The 26,101-nt window shown below is 45.2% G+C and overlaps 1 protein-coding gene across 18 annotated transcripts in view; it reads left to right on the top strand.

Annotated features, from left to right (window-relative positions):
* NRXN1 (neurexin 1) overlaps nucleotides 1–26,101 on the top strand; it is a 1,269,767-nt gene that overhangs the window by 694,702 nt on the left and 548,964 nt on the right. The window lies entirely within an intron of this gene.

The raw sequence follows: 26,101 nt of genomic DNA, 5'->3' as shown, positions 1-26,101 counted from the left end.
TATGACATCCAGCCACTCTTGCTGCTTTTAAAATTCTGTTATATTCCCACACCATGAGATAGGTAATGATTATGGCCTTTATTCACTGATCTATCTCCAAAAAGCTTTCAATACAGGTAGTTAGCAGTCCTGTTTATGTTAACTGTTTCCAATCTTCCCCTCAGCACTTATCTTTGAGTCTATGATTCCTGTATTCTGGATCCTCTGTCCATTCTTTAGTTCTTCCGCCTGTCATCTGTTATGTTTGATTCTTCAAAATTTCTTCTTTGCTGAGGCTTGTAAACTTTGTATTGCTCTTGGTCATGACATTTTGGTGGTCTCAGTAGCCATGTATGCAGGGTATCCATTCTCTGCTCAGTCATTTAAGAGACTGCAGTAAGAGAACCGGGGTGCGGGGCAATAAAAACAGTTTGCAAAGACTCTGAGGAATCAGTACCTCCAGGCTTGAAAAAATTGTTCAAGCTTTTTAGTATTTGGATGTCAGACAACCACCACCAAAAAATGAAGGCATGCGGCGGGGGGAATTAGAGAAGGGCCTGCAACAACTCTTTCTCACAGCTGGCATGCAGAAGGCCCAAACTGAGCCGTCAGTGCAATGTGTGGGGAAAATGATTTGCAGTCAGAGCAGCAGCGAGCCCAGAGCTGTCCCATCTCATGTTTCCTTTCTGTTTTATAATGTGTGACACTGTCCATGGATCTCTCAAATATAAAAAAAATTCTGTACTGGGTACATTTTCTCCACTGACATTATCAAAACAATTCAGAAAGGGCCCACTGAATAAAGATTACAAACCAAATTCACCAAAGTGGTAAGCAAAGGAGGAAAGGCGATGAAGCACAACTCTTCTAAGTCATCTCTATCAAGTTGTTTGGTCCCTGTGACCAATTTAAAGGCCATATGGATGACCTTTATCAAACCTAGTGCTTACTCTTTAACAACATTTACACTGGTGTTCTCTAACACCCTCTGTAGTGACCTCACACCACTAATTAAAACACAGCCACAGGAAAGAGACATGTTATAATTGTAAACTTTCACACATAAAAAAGTATTCCATTTGTATGATATACAGGATCCAATGTCAAAATACATTAGTATTTACAGCCACGATTTGCAAGCTGTAATCTAGTCTGTTTTATGGAGTGTAAGCAAAACTACCAATCCCAGCCACCAAAAAATGAAGGCATGCGGCGGGGGGAATTAGAGAAGGGCCTGCAACAACTCTTTCTCACAGCTGGCATGCAGAAGGCCCAAACTGAGCCGTCAGTGCAATGTGTGGGGAAAATGATTTGCAGTCAGAGCAGCAGCGAGCCCAGAGCTGTCCCATCTCATGTTTCCTTTCTGTTTTATAATGTGTGACACTGTCCATGGATCTCTCAAATATAAAAAAAATTCTGTACTGGGTACATTTTCTCCACTGACATTATCAAAACAATTCAGAAAGGGCCCACTGAATAAAGATTACAAACCAAATTCACCAAAGTGGTAAGCAAAGGAGGAAAGGCGATGAAGCACAACTCTTCTAAGTCATCTCTATCAAGTTGTTTGGTCCCTGTGACCAATTTAAAGGCCATATGGATGACCTTTATCAAACCTAGTGCTTACTCTTTAACAACATTTACACTGGTGTTCTCTAACACCCTCTGTAGTGACCTCACACCACTAATTAAAACACAGCCACAGGAAAGAGACATGTTATAATTGTAAACTTTCACACATAAAAAAGTATTCCATTTGTATGATATACAGGATCCAATGTCAAAATACATTAGTATTTACAGCCACGATTTGCAAGCTGTAATCTAGTCTGTTTTATGGAGTGTAAGCAAAACTACCAATCCCAGCCGCAGCATGTATTTATTGCTTTACATTTCTAACCCTTTGAAACAATGTAAATCTGGAGAAAACTTGTAACTGAGCCAATGTCTAAAGTTTGGATTTTTAAAATATTATATTTTGTAAAGCACAAGGTATCACTGTGTGGGAACTATGGCCTGATATTCAAAAGTATGAATCATCTATTAAAGATTGGGGTGTGGGGCCCAGTATTCCCAGGAGCTAATAGCCAATGGGAGATGAAGGTACTCAGTACCTCTGAAAATCAGGTCATTGTTTAATTACTTAAAGATACTGTATGCAGGAGGCTACTGATGTTATTCCCAGGATGTATTTCCAATAATACATACAAATTCTGAGATGAGGCCGAGACAGGCACTTGCTACCAGCAACCTGAAATATATCTACTAAAAGTTACCAGGAGTATAACAACAATATGAGCACACTCCAAGTACAAGTCACAGATGTATCTGAGTTTGGGGAGCAGCTTGAATCTCATGCTGTTCTCTGCTTTCTTCATGTGGTTTGCTGGCTTTTCAATGGTTTGGGATTGCTCGATCTGTGCCTCAGCTGACTAATGCTATGGACTTTCTCACAGTCTTCTACAGTAATTGTAGGTTGCCTCTCCTATCTAGTTAAACATTTCATGGAAAACCAGTTTTACCACTGACAACATATCCTCATCTTAAGTAGTAGAGAGCTACATCACTCCTCTTTTTCTTTGTTTTTTTTAACACTCCTGTTAGTTGCTCCTTTCTTCTTGTAACCTCCTGCCCTGTAATTGTGGTTGCTGTCACTTATTAACCAGCCAGCTTATATTTCCTCTCTTTTTTGACTCTGGACAAGGAGGAACTGGTCCTGGAGTTAATCAAAAGCACTACAATGCCTGGTAAAATGAGAAAGATGATCTGGACCGATACCTTCAATATTTTTACTTTCTTACCTTGCAGACGAACCACCCTTGTGATTCAAAACACTGTTATATGTGTTTGTTTCTAGAAGCATCAAAACCCTGCTGTACTGACCCTTGGGATAACCCCTGCTATCCATCCCAAGCCAACTTCTTCCGCTTGTCATTTTGAATTCCCATAAGTTTAAACCCATGGTTCCATCATAGCATGTGTTCTTCCTGGTTTTATTCTGTTAAAAAGACAGGGACACATTTTAATAGACCTCTTTCTATAAACCCTGAGGGGAAAGTTATTCAGAATTATAGTATCTATGTAATAGAATGTACTACCAGGGATAAATGGAAAATATTTCAGTTTTACTGGAACAGTAGTGATGTGTGAAATCAAGTTCAGATAGTTTAGAAACGAAACTATAAGTGATTTTAATTTCTGTACAAGTGAATCCTAGTAATTTTTAAAAATCACAAACAATTTGGGTTAGAAGCTTTTACAGAACAAGCATAATCCAGTTTGCCCTTGCAACTGTACCCCAAAGCCTTGATCTTCCCAGCCTAATATGTATTACTACAGATACTTAATTTGAACTACTTAATGCAGCTTTACTGCGATAACAGCCAACTTCAAAGAATACATTCCCTCTGTATCCCCAATAAATTCACAGGGCTGAGAGATGATATTTTCACTGAAGATTAACCATTTCCTGTGGAAGATGCAATATGTCAGACAACAGGGAAAAACTTGTGAATGCTAATTCATGAGCTTGTAATATAAATGATGTGTGATGCAGTTTCAGAGATCTAACAAAAAAGGTATTTCTCATAATCTGTATATTCCTACCACTTTTGATTTGTAAATCCAAATTACCATGAGATGATTAAATCATCTGATAAACTCGCCTATCATGGATTTCAATAGGATTCTCTCTGCATTTCAGAATGAAGTCTATAATAATTAGAGAGATATAATGCGTTGTTTTTTTAAATATTTTCCTGTTCATTTAGTGCTTTTGAAAGGTATCAAGGTTGAAAGTCTTGGAAACTGAAGTCTTCTATATCTGTAGAACAGGAAGAACACACACAGTGGCAATGCAAGATTCTCAACACCACTCAGCCAATATAATTCTGTACTGATGGGGTGGTATTTGTACCTCTTTAGAATGGTAGAAAATAGATGACTCTTCATACCTCTTCACTCTTCCTGGCTTCTTCCTGAAACTACCAGCAAGACCTGCCTGCTAGAAACTGAACTGAGACTATAAAATTCATTTCACATAGGTCACCAAACAGACATCAGTGAGTAAGTTTTGGATACTACTAATCCGGATGGATTTGAACCTAGAAATGGAAGGTCTGTGGTCTCAGTTCAGCAAGGTACTTACACATGTGCCTAATTTTAAGCATGGGTGTAGTGCCTTGATGTGCTTAACGCAGGCACAAGTTTAATGCCTTACTAAATTGCGACCTAAGACCCTTAACCCCACTGGTACCATACCTTAATTTTCTGTTTGTATTACACCTAGCACATGTTGGACACTATTGGAAAGTAATAATAAATAACAGCATGCTTACTTCGTCTTGATAAAAATTTATTTTTAGTTACTTTGGTGAGGGGCACATTAAAAATAGATAGTCTTATTAACTTGATGTGTGTGAAGTTATACATGTCTAAGTGTTTGCAGGATTGGGCCTTTGTTCATTTTAACTCAGCAATGGATAACAAAGAAAGCAGGTGGGGAGTAGTCGGATGAGAAATACACTAAGGAAAGATAAGCACAGGCATAAGTGTTTGCAGAATCAGAGCATTAGGTTGTAAAATCTTCTGGGCAAGGTCCTTACATGGTCTGTAAAGCACCATGAACACCTATGGGACTTTAAAAAAAAATAGACCTGACATCCTCACAGCAGCAAGTTCTCATTTGCCAGTGTAAATAGTTTGACAGGGAGTTACATAAATACATGGTGATACTGATTATAATGTGGATATAATACAGATTTATCCATAACTGTAGCCTCTAAGGGGCATATATATTTCCCAATTGATCTGAGCCATTTGCAGAGATAATTTATTTTTTTCATACCTTCATCATCATGTGAGTCTACATAAAGTGTTTTGCCATCTCTCTAACCAGTTAAAATACAATGAAAATCCTGGGTGTGGGGCAGGGGAGGGGAACTACATAATGAACTATAATAGCTAGCATGGAAAATTGCTTTTTACCTCGCCATATTCTTTTCCAATAACCCTTTTTTCACATTATCTTTTAATCCTCTAAGACATGGGCAGCGTGTGACTCCTGAATTTGGGGAGGGTAGGCGTGAGTGCTGGAAGCTCCCTAGAAGTGGGGAGGGTTCTCCGGCACCTGAACTATGGCCCAACTCCCTGCTCCACCCTGAGGCCTGCCCAAGCTCCTCCCCGCAAAGCCATGCCCATACTCTGCCCCAGGCCCCATTCCTGCTCAGCCACCTGCCCGAAATCCCCCCACCTGCGCCTCTCTGCCCCCGTCCCCTTAAGTCCCGCCCGCCTGCCCCTCTACACCCCATACCTCTATGGCCCCTGGCCACACCTCTCCACTGCCCCCCCCAGCCCACCATTGATGCCTCTCCACCTCCCTCGCCCGAGTAGGGTTGCCAACTTTATAATTGCACAAAACCGAACACCCTTGCCCTACCCCTTCCCCGAGGCCGTGCCCCGCCCCTTTCCCGAGGCCCTGCACCCTCCCTCTCCCCCTGCTCACTACATTTTCCCTACCTTGGTGGCTCGTTCTCTCCCACCCTCATTCACTTTCACTGGAGTGGGGTGGGGCTTAGGGTGTGGGAGGAGGTGAGGGCTCTGGGCTGCGGCAAGGAATGAGGGGGTTGGGATATGGGGGGCTCTGGGTTTGGGGGGCTCAGAGATGGGGCAGAAGGTTGGGCTGTGGGGGGGTGTGAGGACTCTGGGGTGGGGCTGGGGATGATGGGTTTGGGGTGCAAGAGGGGGCTCTGGGTTTGGGGGGGCTCAGCGCTGGGGCAGGGGTTGGGGTTCAGGCTTACTTACAGTGGCTCCTGATCAGCAGTGCTGTGGAGCAAAGGCAGGCTAGTCCCTACCTGTCCTGACACTGCGTTGCGTGTGCCAGCAGGTCTAGCGCTAGTTGGCAGCGGGGCAGGAGGCTCCGCACACTGCTTTCAGCCACAGGCATCACTCCCCCAGTTCCCAGCCAATGGGAATTCGGAGCTGGCGCTCGGAGCAGGGGCAGCACGCAGAGCGAAGAGGTACAAGCAGTGGGTGGAGGGTTCGGGGGAAGAGGCAGAGCGAGGGCAGAACCTCGGGGGCAAGAAACGGAGCAGGAGTGGGAAGAGGAGCAGCATGGGTGGGGCCACAGGGGGAGAGGACAGGTGGGAGTGGGGCCTCGGGGCAGAGCGCAGGTGGGGCTACAGCCCGGAAGCCCTTTCGGTGGCAGCAGGCCAAAGGCAGCAGGCCAATGTGCCTCCAGAAGGAGATGTACCACATTCTGTTTAGGGAGGCTTAGCCTCCCCTGCCCTCTTATACCCTCTGCCCATGCTCTAAGTTGAGTTTCTGGTCTTTAATACATTGTATTTAATACATTAATACATGTTGTCTAGTTTTTTGCTTCTCTACAATGAACAATCTGTAAACCTGAAACTGGAATTTAATGTGAACCTGCAAACACTAGAAGTCTTGATTTCCAACCAGCTGTCTCCTGAGTCATGTGGATTGCAGGCATTTCATTAGATGGACTAGTTTAACTAGAAAAAGGTTTTGGCAGAGCCTATATCTTTCTGGGCCAATAAAAAGAGATAATGGTGAGAGTCAGTCATTTGGCTTATAATAGGCTGTCCCTAAAGGCCATTATGGTTTAACACTCATTTTATTTTTAATGTTAGAATCCCTTATTTTTATGTAGAAGCACGTGGTTTAGTTCACTGAGTTGGCAGGTGGCAGCAATCCTTGATTGCACGCTGCCAATGCACAAAGGAAAACCATGGTAATCCACTCCAGTGCTTTTTCAAGAGTTGTTGCATATGCTTTTCTGTATAACATTCTACATATATCTCACTGTCTAATCAAACTCATAAGGGTATACATTTTATTTTTTGCAGAGAGTGTCAAAAAATTCAATTAACAATCACATACTACATGTCCATAAATAACAATCAAAAACCCAGTCGTGTAAAGCACATATTCTTATCCAGGCTACTTTTAATTTGCCTGGTCTCAACTATTAATATTTTAGTCATTTAACCTACACTTAACCTTAAAATGAAATGCTGGCAATTTTCATGTTCAGTGTTACACCAGCTTTTAAAAAAGAAAACATACCCATTGAAATTTGTTTCCATAGCCATCTGTGCTATCAAATTGCATTCAAATATAAACTGAATTGTAATAATAGTGATTTATCTGTTCCCTTAATTTGACAAACAATTATGTCCAGATCCTCAAAAGTATTTAGGATCCTATTTTCCACTTTTGAGGATATGGGCCTTAAGCCCTAATTCTCAGTTAATCTGCCCCTGGATTTGGGGTAGGAATGGGGTAAGGAGTGCGGCTTCTAGTTTCCTTTGTGCTCCCTGTATTCTGGAACAATAGCGAGCATGCCTGGACTCCAGTGTAATTTAGAGCTATCTCTAAATTACATGGCCCTCTGTGTATCCTAAAAAGCAGGGATTAGTCATGGTGCAGTGCATTATAGACAAGCCCCTGGCCCTGGGCCCTGACATGCTTCTTCTGGAGGATGGTAGCAAGATTGACATGGAGCATTTAAGCCAGTACACCACAGTCTTGGGAAGGCCTCGCGTACAGGAAGTATTCTCAGCTGTCTGTTTTCACCCACTTTATGGCCCCTTTATGCTGTCAGAGTGGCATAAAAGGGCCTTACATTGGAATCCACAGCATCTGTATAGGGTAATTGGGTTTATGTAGATAGAGTACGGTGGGATTGGGTTATGAAATCCAACTTCCCTCACCCCGGGTAACGCAGGGCAAGTGAGCAAAATTGAACAGAATCCTTTCCCTGCTGTGGCTACAGCAAATTGCACAGATTGTTGGAACTCCTGGATCTACATTAATGCAGTGGCCCCTTGCAGATTGCCGACCCAAGCACCTGCTTGGGATGCTGGTGCCTGGAGCCGGCCCTGCTATGCGGGGCCACTATGGAAGTCCGTTCTGTGGCACGTGGTACACCAATAAAGTGTTCATCTAAAGTATTGCAATATTGTATTCAAAAAGCGATTTGTGCTGTCTAAAAGCAACACTTTAGCCAGCAATTGACAGCGTGCAGCTTTCCAAACAACTGTATCTACTCCAAACTATTAGCACATATCATAAACACAATGTATTTCACACCTCTTTGTCTAAACTATTGCAACATGGAATGGAAGTACTCAGATTATGGATTCATTAGAAATATTGACTGGAGACAAATTAGAAATTCACCTTGGGTGTCCCTTTTTACATATGCTTTCTGAGAAATACTGTGGGAGCCCCAACAGAACCTGTTTCTGTGGTCAGAGATGAATGCTGGCCATTCTCTGCTTAGGGGTCCTATAAAGGTAGCCAGCCAGTCAGGCAGTGGCATAGACAGCTGCAGTGGCACAGCAGACAGCGAACAGAGCTGTAAACAGGGGAGTTTCAGTGGGAATTCTGTTGGAGAAGCAGGTTTTTTTATTTTGTGTATTGTATTTTGCAGTTTGTATGTGTGGAGGCTGGTAGGGGCAGTGTGCTGGGAGAGAAGCTGAGCCCTGCTTAGGGGGCGGGGCTTCTCTGCTTAGGGGTCCTATAAAGGTAGCCAGCCAGTCAGGCAGCGGCATAGGCAGACAGCGAACAGAGCTGTAAACAAGGGAGTTTCAGTGGGAGTTTACAGGGGAAGGTTGTGGGGGAGACGTAGAAACCTAGGTAGAGGAACTGACAGGCTAGTGAAGGGAGTGGGTGGTGGTCTGCCAGTGTTCTGGTGCCTGTTGGGGGTGGGTTTTTGGTTTGTGTTTCTTGGACTAACAGGTTTTAGGTGGGAAGGCTATGACCGATACAGAGGCAGCAGGAAAGACACAGTGAGAATGACTGGATGTGGAAGCTGCGGCATGTACGTGATCCTGGAGGGGGTACCTGAAAAAAGTTTCGTCTGCATGAAGTGCCGCCTGATAGAGCTGATGGAAGAAAAGTTCTGAGGACTGGAGATGCAGGTGGAAACTCTGGTTGAGATTAGAAGGGGGTTCGAGCAGATGATGGAGCAAAGACATGAGGAGGCTGAAGAGATAAGCTCAGACTTGCGGATGGAAGCAGGATCAAAGAACTCTGAGGAGAGACTGCTGGGTGAGGAAAGTGGACGATGGAAGCATGTGACCAGGAGAACCAGGCAGAGGAAAAGACAGGCCAGTGAAGGAGAAATAGAGCTCAGGAACAGGTTTGCAGAGTTAGAAAATGAAGAAGGAGTACAGCAGGTGGTCGCTGAAGGTGAGAGGGCAAGGAAAAAGAGAAGAGCAGCTAGTCCTACAGGAAGAGGGGAGGAGTCAATGGAGACAATACCAAATATGAGCCCCAGGAGGATATGGAATGGGTTGCCAAGGATTGCAAGGGTGAATAGGAATTGAGAGGACTTGCAGCCAGTGGGAGCAGAGGATAGACCGGAGAATCACACTGTCACCAGGAAAAGGCAGGTCTACGTGATTGGGGACGCCTTACTGAGAAGAATAGACAGGCCTGTAACTAGAGTTGATCCGGAGAACAGAAGGGTGTGCTGTCTGCCAGGTGCTAAGATACGGGATGTGGACCTGAGGCTGAAAAGGATCCTAACGGGAGCAGGAAAGAATCCGTTGATTGTCCTTCATGTGGGAACGAATGATACAGCTAGATTCTCAAGGGATACTATGCCAGACTGGGGAAGACGCTTAAGGAAATCAAGGCTCAGGTGATCTTCAGTGGGATTCTGCCTGTTCCTAGAGAAGGGCAACAAAGGTGTGACAAGATCATGGCGATCAACAGATGGCTCAGGCAGTGGTGCTATAAGGAGGGCTTTGGGATGTACGACCACTGGGAAGCATTCATGGACCGAGGACTGTTCTCTTGGGATGGACTTCACCTGAGCAAGGAGGGAAATAGACTTCTAGGATAGAGGCTCGCCCAACTGATTAAGAGAGCTTTAAACTAGGAATTTGGGGGAGATGGTTGGGAGATGTCCAGGTAATCTCCACGCTGGAATTTAACATTGAGAGGGAAGAAAACAAAGTAAGAGAGGATACAGCTGTGGGCAGAAGAATGGACATAAGGAGGAAGGATAGTGTAGATACCAGTCTAATAGGTGATACTGGTGGTAGAATGTCTGTGCCTAACCAGGTAATGAATGTCAGTGAAGCCAAACGGCAAAATTTAAGGTGTCTGTACACTAATGCAAGGAGCCTAGGTAACAAAATGGAGGAACTAGAGCTACTGGTGCAGGAAGTGAAACCGGATGTTATAGGGATAACAGAAACATGGTGGAATAGTAGTCATGACTGGAGCACAGGTATTGAAGGCTATGTGCTGGTTAGGAAAGACAGAAATAAAGGCAAAGGTGGTGGATTAGCATTGTATATCAACGGTGAGGTTAACTGTAAAGAAATAAGAAGTGATGGAATGGATAAGACAGAGTCTGTCTGGGCAAAAATCACATTGGGAAAGAAAGCTATTAGAGCCTCCCCTGAGATAGTGCTTGGGGTGTGCTACAGTATTTCCAGTAGAGATAAGGAGGTTTTAGTACCGTTATAGAAGCAGGGGCGGCTCTACGTTTTTGGCCGCCCCAAGCAGTCATGCGCGGGAGGCGCCCCGGAGCCGCGGGAGCAGCGGACCTCCCGCGGGCATGACTGCAGAGGGACCGCTGGTCCCGCATGGCTCGGCTGGACCTCCCGCAGCTGCGGACGGTTCGCAGGTCCGGCGGCTCCGCTTGAGCTGCCGGAGGCATGCCTGCGGGAGGTCCAGCCGAGCCACGGGACGAGTGCCCACTCCGCAGTCATGCCTGCGGCAGGTCCAGTCGTCCCGGGGCTCCGGTGGACCTCCCGCAGGCATGACTGCGGCAGGTCCGCCGGCCCAGCCTGCCGCCCCCCCCCTCCCGGCCGCAGGGGACGCCCCCTAGATGTTGCCGCCCTAGGCACCAGCTTGTTTTGCTGGTGCCTAGAGCCGCCCCTGTATACAAGGCACTGGTGAGACCTCATCTGGAATACCGTGTGCAGTTCTGGTCTCCCATGTTTAAGAAGGATGAATTCAAACTGGAACAGGTACAGAGAAGGGCTACTAGGATGATCCGAGGAATGGAAAACCTGTCATATGAAAGGTGACTCAAAGAGCTTGGCTTGTTTTTCCTAACCAAAAGAAGGCTGAGGGGAGATAGGATTGCTCTCTATAAATATATGAGAGGGATAAAAACCAGTGAGGGAGAGGAATTATTTATGCTCAGTACCAATGTGGACACAAGAACAAATGGATATAAACTGACCATCAGGAAGTTTAGACTTGAAATTAGAAGAAGGTTTCTAACCATTGGAGGAGTGAAGTTCTGGAACAGCCTTCCAAGGGGAGTAGTGGGTGCAAAAGACATATCTGGCTTTAAGACTAAGCTTGATAAGTTTATGGAGGGGGACGGTATGATGGGATAGCCTAATTTTGGCAATTAATTTAGCAATTGATCTTTGATTATCAGCAGGTAAGTATGCCCAGTGGTCTGAGATGGGATGTTAGATGGGTTGGGATCTGAGTTACTACAGAGAATTCTTTCCTGGGTGCTGGCTGGTGAGTCTTGCCCACATGCTCAGGGTTTAGCTGATCGCCATATTTGGGGTTGGGAAGGAATTTTCCTCCCGGGCAGATTGGCAGAGGCCCTGGAGGTTTTTCGCCTTCCTCTGCAGCATGGGGCAGGGGTCACTTGCTGGAGGATTCCCTGCAGCTTGAGGTCTTCAAACCACAATTTGAGGACTTCAATAACTCAGACAGGTTAGGGGTTTGTTACAGGAGTGGGTGGGTGAGATTCTGTGGCCTGCATTGTGCAGGAGGTCAGACTAGATGATCATAATGGTCCCTTCTGACCTTAAAGTCTATGGGTCTATGAGTCTATTAATATGAATATTTGCTTGCATCCAGTTATAAATGATTTAATCATATAAACATGTATCAACTCTGAATGCAGTGAAATTTGAATTTAATGTTTTGGCTAAGTGGATTAAAAATCACTTTCTAAAAGCCATTTCCTTTTTGGCGCTGATGTTTGCCACATGCTTACACTGTGGACACTGAGTTGTAAGGATCAGACTGGAAGCAATTTCTTTGAAGTTTTTAAAGGTAGAAAATAATTTCTTACCTTTCTGAATGCAGCTCTGCTGCAGGTAAATTAGAATGTTACAGCTGTGGGAATGCCAATTATAGCCAATTGTAACCTGAAAGACATGCCTTTGCATTATAATTCCTAGCAGGACTTTTTTCTGTTCTTGCAATATGTAGAGCTTGTTTAGATTATATATGTCTGAGTTAGGAAATCTGAGTACGGTAATCAATCACATGTGATCAAAATGGAAGCTTACTAAATCCATCCTGACAACGAGATTTCATAACTGCCTTCTAATATTACTAAAATCTGTTCTTATTAATGTTACTAAAATCTGATATCAGATCATGAAGAATTTGGGGGGAAAAATAGCATTCAGAACTAGATTTAATTTACTCTAAAGTTTGGGATTCAGATCTAAGGCCAGATCTAGGATAGGATTCAGGATAGGATTTGATGGCACCAAAGTCTTGTGAAATTTTGACTCCAAATGCTAGAATTCTTGCAAAACCCATCTGAGCTTGTGAGATTACTGACATCTTGAAAAGTAGAAATTTCATGCAGGGGTGGCTCTAGACATTTTGCCGCCCCAAGCATGGCGGCATGCCGCGGGGGGCGCTCTGCTGGTCGCCGGTCCCGGGGCTCCAGTGGACCTCCCACAGGCGTGCCTGCAGAGGGTCCGCTGGTCCCGCGGCTCCACCGAAGCTGCAGGACCAGCGGACCCTCCAGAGGCACGCCTGCGGGAGGTCCACTGGAGCCGCAGGACCAGCGGACCCTCCGCAGGCATGCCGCCGAAGGCCGCCTGCCTGCCACCCTCCCGGCGACCGGCAGAGCGCCACCTGCGGCATGCCGCCCCAAGCACGCGCTTGGCGTGCTGGGGCCTGGAGCTGCCCCTGATTTCATGAGATTAGCTCCTGCTGCTGCTATGATATTTCCACCATTTTAGTCCCTAATCCTGAAAGAATTGTGGTGGGTTTTTGTGTGTGTGAGATTTCAGCCTACTCCAGATCACAGTAAATGTCCCAAAATAGCTTCTTTTCCAAATTCTGAGATGACTCAGAAAAAACACCAGAGAGCTGAATTTAATTCCAGAGATTTAAATCTAACTTCCCATCACTCTGATATAGAAAGAAGTTCTGATTTGAGATCATAGAATCATCGAATATTAGGGTTGGAAGAGACCTCAGGAGGTCATCTAGTCCAATCCCCTGCTCAAAGGAGGACCAGCACCAACTAAATCATCCCAGCCAGGGCTTTCTCAAGCCGGGCCTAAAAAACCTCTATGGATGGAGATTCCACCACCTCCCTAGGTAACCCATTCCAGTGCTTCAGCACCTCCTAGTGAAATAGTGTTTCTTAATATCCAACCTAGACCTCCCCCACTGCAACTTGAGACCATTGCTTCTTGTTCTGTCATCTGCCACCACTGAGAACAGCAGAGCTCCATCCTCTTTGGAACCCCCCTTCAGGTAGTTGAAGGCTGCTATCAAATCCCCCCCTCACTCTTCTCTTCTGCAGACTAAATAAGCCCAGTTCCCTCAGCCTCTCCTCATCAGTCATGTGCCCCAGCCTCCTAATCATTTTGTTGCCCTCTGCTGGACTCTCTCCAATTTGTCCACATCCATTCTGTAGTGGGGGGGCCAAAACTGGACACAGTACTCCAAGTGTGGCCTCACCAGTGCCGAATAGAGGGGAATAATCACTTCCCCCAATCTGCTGGCAATGCTCCTACTAATACAGTCCAATGTGCCGTTGGCTTTCTTGACAACAAGAGCACACTGCTGACTCATATCCAGCTTCTCATCCACTGTAATTCCCAGGTCCTTTTCTGCAGAAGTGCCGCTTAGCCGGTCGGTCCCCAGCCTGTAGCAGTGCATGGGATTCTTTCTTCCTACGTGCAGGACTCTGCACTTGTCCTTGTTGAACCTTATCAGATCTCTTTTGGCCCAATCCTCCAATTACTTTAGGTCACTCTGGACCCTATCCCTACCCTCCAGCATATCTACCCCTCCCACCAGCTTAGTGTCATCTGCAAACTTGCTGAGATTGCAATTCATCCCATCATCCAGATCATTAATAAAGATATTGAACAAAGCTGGCCCCAGGACCAACCCCTGAGGCACTCCGCTACCAACTAGACATCACTACCCATTGAGTCAAACAATCCAGCCAGCTTTCTATCCACCTTATAGTCCATTCATCCAATCCATACTTCTTTAACTTGCTGGCAAGAATACTGTGGGAGACCGTATCAAAGGCTTTGCTAAAGTCAAGATATATCACATCCACCGCTTTCCCCATATCCACAGTGCCAGTGATCTCATCATAAAAGGCAATCAGGTTGGTCAGGCATGACTTGCCCTTGGTGAATCCATGTTGACTGTTGCTGATCACTTTCCTCTCCTCCAAGGGCTTCAAAATGGATTCCTTGAGGATCTGCTCCATGATTTTGCTGGGGACTGAAGTGAGGCTGTAGTTCCCCGGGTTCTCTTTCTTTCCTTTTTAAAATATGAGCACTATATTTTCCTTTTTCCAATCATCTGAAACCTCCCCCGATAGTCACACATTTTGATAATGACCAATGGCTCAGATCCCAGTGGTATTTTACAATAGAACCTCAGAGTTATGAACACTTCTGGAATGCAGGTTGTTTGTAATTCTGAAATGTTTGTAATGCAGAACCAAACATTATGGTTGTTCTTTTAAAAGTTTACAACTGAACATTGACTTAATGCAACTTTGAAACTTTACTATGCTGAAGAAAAATGCTGCTTTCCCTTTATTTTTTTGCAGTTTACATTTCATACAGTATGGTACTGTATTTGCTTTTTTTTTTTTTTTGGTCTCTGCTGTTGCCTGATTGCAAATGAGGTGTGTGGTTGACTGGTCAGTTTGTAACTCTGGTGTTCACAACTCTGAGGTTCTACTGTATTTCCTTGGTTTTTTTCTTTCAGGGATGTCCATTTTTAACTTTTTAAAATATATTTCCTAAGCCCCTCTTCACTTTCTGAAACTTTGTCTTTTTCTTTATTGGCCAAATTCTGCTCTCATTGAAATCAGTCACAAAACTGCCTAACTTCAATGGGAGTAAATAGGAACTCTAGGAAAAATGGCCATGTTTATATATGATCATAGGTACACCATATATTTACAGTCTGCACTCTACCCAAGGAGACGAAAATCACCATATTCTTACACACCTAGTCTCCAGTGTGTTGGTGCTGAGAGATCTGAGCCTGTGCCTAAATTAAGGATGGGCAAACTTTTTGGGCCAAGGGCCACATCTGAGAATAGAAATTGTATGGTGGGCCATGAATGCTCACAAAATTGGGGTTGTGATGTGAGAGGGACCTCTGGGCAGGGAGTAGGGTGCGGGACGATGAGGGCTCTGGGGTGGGTCTGAGGATGAGGAGTTTGGGGTGTAGGAAGGTGCTCTGGGCTGGGACAGAGGGGTTGGGAAGGTGGGAGGGGAATCAGAGCTGGAGCAGGGGGTTGAGGCGCAAGAGGACGCTTAGGGGTGCAGGTTCCAGGCGGCGCTTACCTCAAGTGACTCCCAAAAGCAGCGGCATGTCGCCTCTCCAGCTCCTATGTGGAGGCCCAGCCAGCCATCTCTGCTGTGTGCTACCCCATCCCTAGGTGCCACCCCTGCAGCTCCCATTGACTGTGTTTCTTGGCCAATGGGAGCTGCAGGGGCAGTGCTTGGGGTAGGGGCAGCATGCAGAGCAAAGCCCCCTGGCTGCTCCTATGCATAGGAGCTGGAGAGGGGACATGCTGCTGCTTCTGGGAGCCATGTGGAGTGGCCTCCAATCCTGCTCCCAAGCTAGAGTACTGGAGCGGGGCAAGCCCCAGACCCCACTCCCCAGTGCGAGCTCTAGGGCCAGATTAAAATGGCTGGAAGGCCACATCTGGCATGCGGGCCATAGTTTGCCCTCCCCCGGCCTAAATAGTAGACTACTGCATGATTTGTAAATTATAGCATGGCATGGGGCCATTATTATATTGGCGACATGCTACCACCATTGCTGACATTGCCCTCTTTTCCACCAAAAAGCCATTCAGATGGACTCCCCAGGCACAATATACAATTAGCCTATTTTTAAGTCCTCAGCTAATCTGTTGCAGCTCTTGTTTGTTCTACAATTTTGCAGCCAGTCCTATCAATGAAGTTTGCTAATCATTGGGATGTTAGTGCTTGCATGCATTCAGACATCCGGTGTACAAAACTCTTTAACCACTATAATAAAAGATTTTTGGGGGGGGGGGTTACTACATAGATTTATGGCATGTAGTTTGCACTTTGCACTCTTTTTAAAATTCCTTGAGAATTGTGCTTGACAAAATAACTGCTCTTAACTTGTTACTTTTATATAGTGTACTTTAATGATAGAAAATGGATGTCCCATGGATAAAATTACATGCTTTGCACACCACTGTGTCCTTTCTCAAGGATTTAAGACCAGTAATCTTTTAAAAATGGATCATTAGTCACTTACCTTTCACAATGTTGCCATTGGCTGGTAATTTGGTAAATGGATACATTAAAAGAAAAAAAGAAGAGGAGGAAAAAGTAGGTAACATTTTGTGGGGATAGTATTAGGGTACGTCTACACTACGGGATTATTCCGATTTTACATAAACCGGTTTAGCAAAACAGATTGTATAGTGGACACACTGAACACATTAAATCGGTGGTGTGCGTCCATGGTCCGAGGCTAGCGTCGATTTCTGGAGCGTTGCACTGTGGGTAGCTATCCCGTAGCTATCCCATAGTTCCCGCAGCCTCCCCCGCCCCTTGGAATTTCTGGGTTGAGATCCCAGTGCCTGATGGGACAAAAATCATTGTCGCGGGTGGTTCTGGGTACAGCCTCACCCCTCCCTCCCTGAAAGCAGCAGACAACCGTTTCGCGCCTTTTTTGCTTGGTGAACTGTGCAGACGCCATAACACAGCAAGCATGGACCCTGCTCAGCTCAATACCGCAATCATGGATGTTTTAAACACCTCGTGCACTCTCGTGCAGTATATGGTGAACCAGGACCTTCAAACCGAGGCGAGGAGGAGGCAGATACGGCAGCGCGGCGATGACAGTGATGAGGACGTAGACACAGAATTCTCTCAAACCGCGGGCCCCTGCGCTTTGGAGATCCTGATGGTAATGGGGCAGATTCTATCCATTGAACGCCGATTTTGGGCCTGGGAAACAAGCACTGACTGGTGGGACCGCATTGTGTTGCAGGTGTGGGACGATTCCCAGTGGCTGCGAAACTTTCGCATGCGTAAGGGCACTTTCATGGAACTTTGTGACTTGCTTGTCCCTGCCCTGAAATGCCAGAATACCAAGATGAGAGCAGCCCTCACAGTAGAGAAGCGAGTGGCGATAGCCCTGTGGAAGCTTGCAACGCCAGACAGCAACTGGTCAGTCGGGAATCAATTTGGAGTTGGAAAATCTACTGTGGGGGCTGCTGTGATGCAAGTAGCCAAAGCAATCACTAAACTGCTGCTACGAAAGGTTGTGACTCTGGGAAACGTGCAGGCCATAGTGGACGCTTTGCTGCACTGGGATTCCCTAACTGTGGGGAGGCGATAGATGGAACCCATATCCCTATCTTGGCACCGGAGCACCAGGGCACCCAGTACGTAAACCGGAAGGGGTACTTTTCAATGGTGCTGCAAGCACTGGTGGATCACAAGGGACGTTTCACCAACATCCATGTGGGATGGCCAGGGAGGGTTCATGATGCTCGCGTATTCAGAAGCACTACTCTGTTTAAATGGCTGCAGCAAGGGAATTACTTCCCAGACCAGAAATTAACAGTTGGGGATGTTGAAATGCCTGTCGTTATCCTGGGGGACCCAGCCTACCCCTTGATACACAGGCAGCCTGGACAGTGGTCAGGATCTGTTCAATTACAGGCTGAGCAAGTGCAGAATGGTGGTGGAATGTGCATTTGGCCGTTTAAAGGCGCGCTAGCGCACATTACTGACTCGCTCAGACCTCAGCCAAACCAATGTTCCCTATGTTATTGCTGCTTGCTGTATTCTCCACAATCTCTGTGAGAGTAAGGGTGAGACCTTTATGGCAGGATGGGAGGCTGAGGCAAATCACCTGGCCGCTGATTACGCGCAGCCAGACACCAGGGAGATTAGAAGAGCACACCTGGAAGCGGTGCACATCAGAGAAGCTTTGAAAACGAGCTTCATCAATGGCCAGGGTACAGTGTGACTGTTGTGTTTGTTGATGAACACCCACCCCCCTTGATTGACTCATTCCCTGTAAGCAACTCACCCTCCCCCTTCGAGTACAGCTTACTTATGCAAATAAAGGCACTATATTTTAAAAATCATGATTTATTTATTAATTCATTATAAAAAGAGGGAGAGAAGTAAGGGTGTGGTTTGGGAGGAGGATAGGAGGGATGGAGAAGGTCAGTAAAAAAATTTCACAGTAACGACAGCCTTCTGGTTGGGCTGTCCACGGGGGTGGAGTGGGCGGGTGCACGGAGCCTCCCCCCACGCGTTCTTACACGTCTGGGTGAGGAGGATGTGGTGAGGAACATGGTGGAACATGGTGAGGGTTGAGGGTGGTTATACAGGGGCTGCAGCGGCACTCTGTGATCCTGCTGCCGTTCCTGAAGCTCCACCAGACGCCGGAGCATGTCAGTTTGATCACGCAGCAGCCCCAAAGTTGCATCCCGCCACCGCTGATTTTCCTGCCGGTCTTCCTGCCGCCACCTCTCATCTCGGGTGTCTCTCCTGTCCTCACGTTCACTGGCATCTTTCCTGTAATTTGATACCACGTCCTTCCACTCATTCAGATGAGCTCTTTCCTTGCGTGTAACTTCCATAATATCCGAGAACATTTCATCTCACGTCTTCTTTTTCCTCCGCCTTATCTGGGCTAGCCTTTGGGATGGAGTAGGGAGGCTTGAAAAATTTGCAGCTGCATGAGGGAGAGAAGTATTTAAAAAGATACATTTTACAGAACAATGGTTATACTCTTTCACAGTGAACAGCACTATTCACCTTACATAGCACATGTGATTTCCCTACAAGGTCGCATTTTTCATCTTAATACTGAGTGCCTGCAGCTCTGGGGTACAGATCTCACAGACACAGGTCCGGGCATCAGAATTCAGCTTGCATGCGGCCATGGTAAGCCACTGTCTTTCGGCTTCTGCAGTGTTTTACCCCTCCCCACAATGCATGGCTAATACCATGCTAGCTCCCTGCTAATCAACACCCTCCCGCCCCCCACTGCCTGTCTGGTAGCTTGGGAAGATCCCCACTGACCAAACACAAAAAAGATCATCGGCATTTCACTCCTCCCCTCCCCCCGCTTGGCTACGTGCAGGAAAGGGTTTTCTTTTAAGGTGCTGCAGTCCACGAACCCAGTAGGAAAATGGCCATCCACCTTACTTAAATTCCTGATTTTCAACCAGGTTACCCTGAACGATATCACTTTGCTGAGGATAACACAGCGAGATAAAGAATGGATGCTTCTTGAATGCCAGCAATCACCGGGACCATACACAGCTATACTTTGCCATGCAATAATACCTGATTACTTGCTACATGCATGGCGTGGTAAAGTGTCCTACCATGGTGGACGGAACAAGGCTGCCTTGCCCAGAAACCTTCTGCAAAGGCTTCTGGAGTACCTCAAGGAACGCTTCATCGAGATGTCCCTGGAGGATTTCCGCTCAATCCCCAGACATATTAACAAACTTTTCTAATTAACTATACTGTCAGCGAATGCATCCCAAGTCCTCAGGGCAAATCAATCATTAAAAAACACTTGCTTAAAAACGATCTTTGATATTTGCAAAGGTACACTCACCAGAGGTCCCTTCCATGGCTTCATTGTCTGGGGTAGTGGGTTGGGAGGGTAATTCCGTCAGGGTGAGAAAAAGCTCCTGGCTGTTGGGGCTCACGGAGTGCTGTGTGCTCTCTGCAAGGTCGTCCTCCTCACCTTCTTCATCATCATCTTCCCCGTCCGCATAATCCTCAGCCATGGCAGAGATTACAACCCCCACCTCAGAATCCACGGACAGGGGTGGGGTACTTGTGGCGCAGCCCCCTAAAATAGCATGCAGCTCAGCGTAGAAGCGGCATGTTTTTGGCCCTGCCCCGGACCTTCCGTTTGCTTCTTTGGTTTTCTGGTAGGCTTGTCTGAGCTCCTTGACTTCCACTCTGCATTGCAGTGAGTCCCTGGTGTGGCCTTTATCCGGCATAGACCTTGCAATTCTTTCAAATACTTTTTCATTTCGTCTTTTTGAACGCAGTTCTGTTAGCACTGAATCCTCTCCCCAGCTAGCGATCAGATCCAGTACCTCCCGTGCAGTCCATGCTGGGGCTCTTTTTCAATTCTCAGGAGACTGCATTGTTACCTGTGCAGATGAGCTGTGCATGGTCACCTGTGCTGATGAGCTCTCCACGCTGGGGAAGCAGGAAATGAATTTCAAAACTTCGCGGGGCTTTTCCTGTTTATCTGGCCAGTGCATCAGAGTTCAGAATGCTGTCCAGAGCGGTCACAGTGGTGCACTGTGGGATACCACCCGGAGGCCAATACCGTCGATTTGCGGCCACACTAACCCTATTCCGATATGTTAATCCCGATATTAGTGCTACTCCTCTCGTCGGGGAGGAGTACAGAAACCGATTTAAAGAGCCATTAAAATCGATATAAGGGGCCTCTTAGTGTGGACGGGTGTGGCGTTAAATCAGTTTAACGCTCCTAAAACCGGTTTAAACGCGTAGTGTAGACCAGGCCTTAGACATGAATAAGGAGTGGGCAGGAGAAATATATCTGATACAAGGGGTTTCACGAGCACCAGAAATCTAACTTGGAAAAAGAATAGTTCAAACACATAGAGAACTCAGGTCATATTCATTCCTGGGGCAATGCCATCCAAAACCATGCTGTTACACCCTATATAAATATTACCAATTCTCACAAAATGCTGCAACCTCCCACACATTTTGGATAAGCAATTTCCACTCCATTGTGTTCTGTCATGTTGACGTTAACTGAAAGCTGTAGCCATTTTGCTAATCTAAAGAACCTGACATTACAGAGTTAATGTAAAATTATTTTAATCTTTATTTCTGAATTAGCTATTTTGAGAGGTGGTACCTTCTCTTTTGATATATCAGTGCTAGTTTGGTGAAAATGGGTAAAATTCCACCATTGAATAGTCTGATTTGTGGAGAGGTAATATTTGATATGCAAGCTGCAAAGTTTGTTTATAGAGCCAAAAGTCTTCTAGTGATTGACAAGCTAAATTCAGATATAAGGCTGAAATTTGGTCCAGTATTTTTAATTGCAAAAATCTGCTTTATGGGTTCTAGTTAACATTAATAGATGTGGTTACATTTATAATTGGTACTTACCTATCTCTTTAGTGACTTTACATCTTTGGAAGATGCTAAAAGTAAGTTATGTTATTCCTAAAGTCAGGAATATTTTAACTCCTGAAATTGACTTCAGTTAAACAATTTCAGACAATTTATCAGAATATATTGTATTTTGTGCTAATTTTTTCATGTTTTGGCCAGAGCACAGTAATTAGGAAGATAAATGTTTTCACACAGGATCAGACTCATGTCCAGTATCCTGTCTCAGCAGGGGGGGCTCTAGGCACCAGCAAAACAAGCTGGTGCCTAGGGCGGCAACATCTAGGGGGCGTCCCCTGCGGCCGCGGGGGGCAGCGGGCTGGGCCGGCGGTCCTGCCGCAGTCATGCCTGCGGGAGGTCCACCGGAGCCCCGGGACGACTGGACCTGCCGCAGGCATGACTGCGGAGGGGGCGCTCATCCCGCGGCTCGGCTGGACCTCCCGCAGGCATGACTGCGGCAGCTCAAGCGGAGCCGCTGGACCCGCGAGCCGTCTGCAGCTGCGGGAGGTCCAGCCGAGCCACGCGGGACCAGCGGTCCCTCTGCAGTCATGCCCACGGGAGGTCCGCTGCTCCCGCGGCTCCGGGGCACCTCCCGCGCATGACTGCTTGGGGCGGCCAAAAAGCTAGAGCCGCCCCTGTGTCTCAGACAGTGGACGGCACCGGCTTCTTCAAAGCAAACAAACAAACAAAACCATATACATACTCTGCAGAAGAGAGTTACTGAATAACCTCCCTACAGGGAAAGTTTCTTGGTTTAAAAAAAATCCCATATCTCTAGGGATCTGTGAAGTGGTGCTTTTTCAGAAACTCCCCCTCTGACAGTCCACTCCCCAGAGAGCACACAGAACAACTCCTCTTTAGCCTAGTTCACGTTCATATATTTCTATCCTTTGTTGCCTGCTAAAAGTTGAAATCATGTGAGCAACCAGTGTATTGGACTTGATTCTCCATTTCCTTTCATGCTCTGAAGTCAATAACACCTCTGGAAAGTGGCTAATAAGTTAAAAAGGTAGCACCTTACATTTACTTTGTACTGATATAAACGATTAAACAAAATATAAGGGAATGGAGAATCAGGTCCATAGGGTATAAGACTTTTTCTCTTTCAGTTACACAGAGAAATAAGGAACAATTAGAAAAGTGATAGAAAGGAAAAGGCATTGGGAAAATTGGGGAATATGAATGACACAGAAGAGTTAATAAGACAGAAGCAGCAGATATAAATATGAGAAATGCCTGTGGCCTCATTTCTAGTGGTGAAAATACCAGAAAGTTACCTGTTAATAACTTGAAGTCTAATAAAGAAGACAGAGAATAAATGGAAAAGTCTATGGATGAAATGACATTACCAGCATTATTTTGAGAGTAGAGGTATCTTATATGACATATGCTAAGATCAACATGCCTCTGCTTTATTTTTTGGTCATGCCATAAGCATTTTGAAAAAGATTCAAGGTATAATTACTGAATTATGTAGCATTATTAAAGAATGGCATGGTGGAAATCAAAAGGAAGCACAGAAAAATTCTTAATCAACTATTTTCTTTTTGGGGGGGATGGGAGATTAGACAAATGGGAAAACAACTCTGTGTAGAGAATGTGAGAAGATTGCTGCTAATAATTATTCAAGAAAGGGACTTGCTATCTAGGACTGTCTGAATCTCAGTAAGGAATTAGTATGATTGAAGGTAAATAACACAGTCACGTGGTATTTTTAAATGTCCAAACAATGAAGTTTGCTCCAACACAGCTCTTTTTTTTTAATATAATCCTTTTTGTAATATTATTCAGAATATCTTGGGGGCATTCTGAATCTATTTTGCTTTCCAGTAAAATTTTCTGCATTCATAGCAGTGGGTGTTAATTAGCAGGTGGGGGGCTGACATAGGAAGAGATCATCATTTGGGATTCTTATCCAGAACTCCAAATCAGAAAAGGGGCTGAACCAAAGCCTCCAGATCAGTTCACCAACAAACTTAGAGAAAATTCAGAGCTGAATCCATATATGACCCTTGGAATTAAATATCCATCTCCACACAGAATTTTCCCCCCATTCAGTAAGAATATCAACTATCTTTGCACTAAGACAGATTTTCAAATATGGACAGACACAAAAAAGTACATCATGTAACAACTTCTCTGCACAGCTTTCAGCAACAGAATTTGAACGCAGAAGCTGTGGCACTGTGGTACAGACCTTTGCTGCCTCACATCTCCAAAGAAGAATTTAAATGGCCACTATATCTCTATTCCATTTAAAAGTCCAAGCTTCACAAACAGTTTCAAAGGTGCAAAAGCACCCAAAATGAAGATCCCATTTCACATGCAATTTAATGGAACCGGGCAGACCCTACTTTTGCCCAAATCTCATTATCACGTGGGAACATGCCTTTAAGTGTGAAAATGCCATTATTGCAAAAGTCAAAAACAGACTGTACTTTTTTGGGGGGGAATAGGCAATCATGGCTAAGACATCATGCAGACCTGGGAGAGGTATTTTTTTAAACAACTGGTAGGTGGAATTTGTCATATTTTTTTAATGCAGCATAACTTATTGGAAATAATTATTATTGTACATAGTTTGTGCTTGTAAACTGTGGCACAATCTGTAACATTCAACTTGCAAATGATTTTCATTCAGTTTAGACAATAGAATTTCAGTAAATATGGTTGCTGCATAGTTATTGTTTTATGTCATTTATTAATAAAACATGAAATAGGTATTACTTGCCCTGTGGAGTGGAGTTTATTCAGCTTCACTACTCCGGGGTTCTGGGTGGGCCTTTGGCTGCTTGTAGATGTTCTCATAGCAGCAATGGCCAAATGTGATTTTTTTTTCAGTAGTTGCCTGGCCTTTTCTTCCAGGTGAGGACTCGTCTGCCTTTGGCAGCTCCAGATTGGATTAATGTTGTTTGGTCTTCTTGGGGATTCACCTGAAGGCCACTAGGCAAGATCAGCAGAATTATCACAACTCTGTGGTGCCTCTCCTCAGTGAAAGAAGTTCCACTCAGGGGCATGCACAGGGACTTTTGGAGGGGCATGTTCTGTGCCCCCACTGCAGCCCTGGGGCCAGAGGAGCTCTGTGACCTGCCACAGCCCCGGAGCCAGAGGGCTCTGTGACCACAGGAGCATTGTGAATGTCCCGGGGCGAGAGGAGCTCTGTGCCCCTGCTGGTTATTGGGGAGTCCATACCCAAGCTTCCCCCCCTTGCACATGCTCCTGGTTCAACATAGCTATGGGATTATCTGAACTCAGCCTGTCCTTGTTGTGCCCGAACCTTCCCCCTCCATGCTGCATGCAGAAAGCTTCCACGGAGCTAAAGTCCATGCTGTGCATGGGTGATGCATCCCTACGTACCTCCACAAATCCTTCCCCACTTGCAGAGGAGAATTGCACCAATTATGCCACCAGGTGGACCTCCACATCTAGGGAGGAAGGGGCAAAATTTACCCTTTGTTCTTATGCAGAATAATACTATAAGTAACACACTGTGCTTCCTTTTTCTTACTTTTTTGAAGTGTCTGCTGGGTAAATTGGCCAAGTGGATTTTTATTTATTTATTGTGCTTGATTTATGCTACTGTATGTGGAAACTGGAAGAGACATAGAATATTAATATTTACATCAACAAACTTCTGGATAATATGACTGTAAATGAAGCACTTAAATGGTGGCTTTTGAAAGCTTGATGAGCAGGTGTCCCAATGAACTTTTAATTCTCTTCACCTACACTTGACCTGGTCCCACCTGACTTATTCCAATGTGCTTACGGCTGTAGCTACACTGGAAATGTGCAGGTCCTGATCTCAGTAATTGAATGCTTCCTCTTGGGCAGCAAGTGTTCAACTATTCTTAATTGGTTTGTAAGTAATAGTCATCCACCAAATTAGGGATGCTTCTTGGTGGAGTTGCCCATCATTATTCGCTCTTCAGCAAGTTGTTTGTTTATTAAATAGACAATCATTGCAGAGAGATCCTGGTGACCAGTATCTTAAGGATGTTTGCATCTTTCTGTTCGCTCATTATTTTCCTTGATCTTTTCTACTTGAATGCCAAATTACTTGGCTCTTGAATAACCTCTGTAAATTGGCAGATATAAATAGCTGTGAAAATGTGATAAGACATTTAACTTTTTATTTAAAAAAGGTGATTTATATTCTCTTTTGCTTGAATTATTTTTTTCTGCAATGTGCGTATTTTAAAATGGAATTTTTATTTACAGAATCTTTATCTTTTAGATTCCATTTAGAGTTCACATTCCTTTCTCTCAGTTGCAGTTCTAAAGTTTCTAATGCAATGGCTGATCCTGATCCAGCTGAAATCAATGGACGTTTTCAGCAAGGCCCTAGGCTGGTGTAAATGCAAGGGAGCTGCCTCAGTTTATACCAGTGTGTGTAAAATTGGACCTCCAGAGTTTGCAGACTGGCCTGAACTCTAGTTTACAGAGAATGTGTAACCCAGTTGATATTTGGGTAGCTGAAATGCCCTGTTTGTATAACATCTTGTGGTTTCAAGAGTTGGTCCTCATATCTTTTGGAAGTATCTGTAGATACTCAGTTAAAAGGCACTGTCTACCTCTCTGAGCACGTTAGTGGCAACAATGAGACTGAGCTCTAATCCTGGCTCTGCAGGGACTCTGTTGTATCTTTGAAGGTCAACTTCCCCAAGTTTGTTTTCCTA

Source organism: Mauremys reevesii, linkage group 3 (assembly GCF_016161935.1).
Source record: "Mauremys reevesii isolate NIE-2019 linkage group 3, ASM1616193v1, whole genome shotgun sequence".
Taxonomy (NCBI): Eukaryota; Metazoa; Chordata; order Testudines; family Geoemydidae; genus Mauremys; species Mauremys reevesii.
Note: the sequence above shows the minus strand (reverse complement) of the source record. Positions and strands in the feature narration are given on the sequence as shown.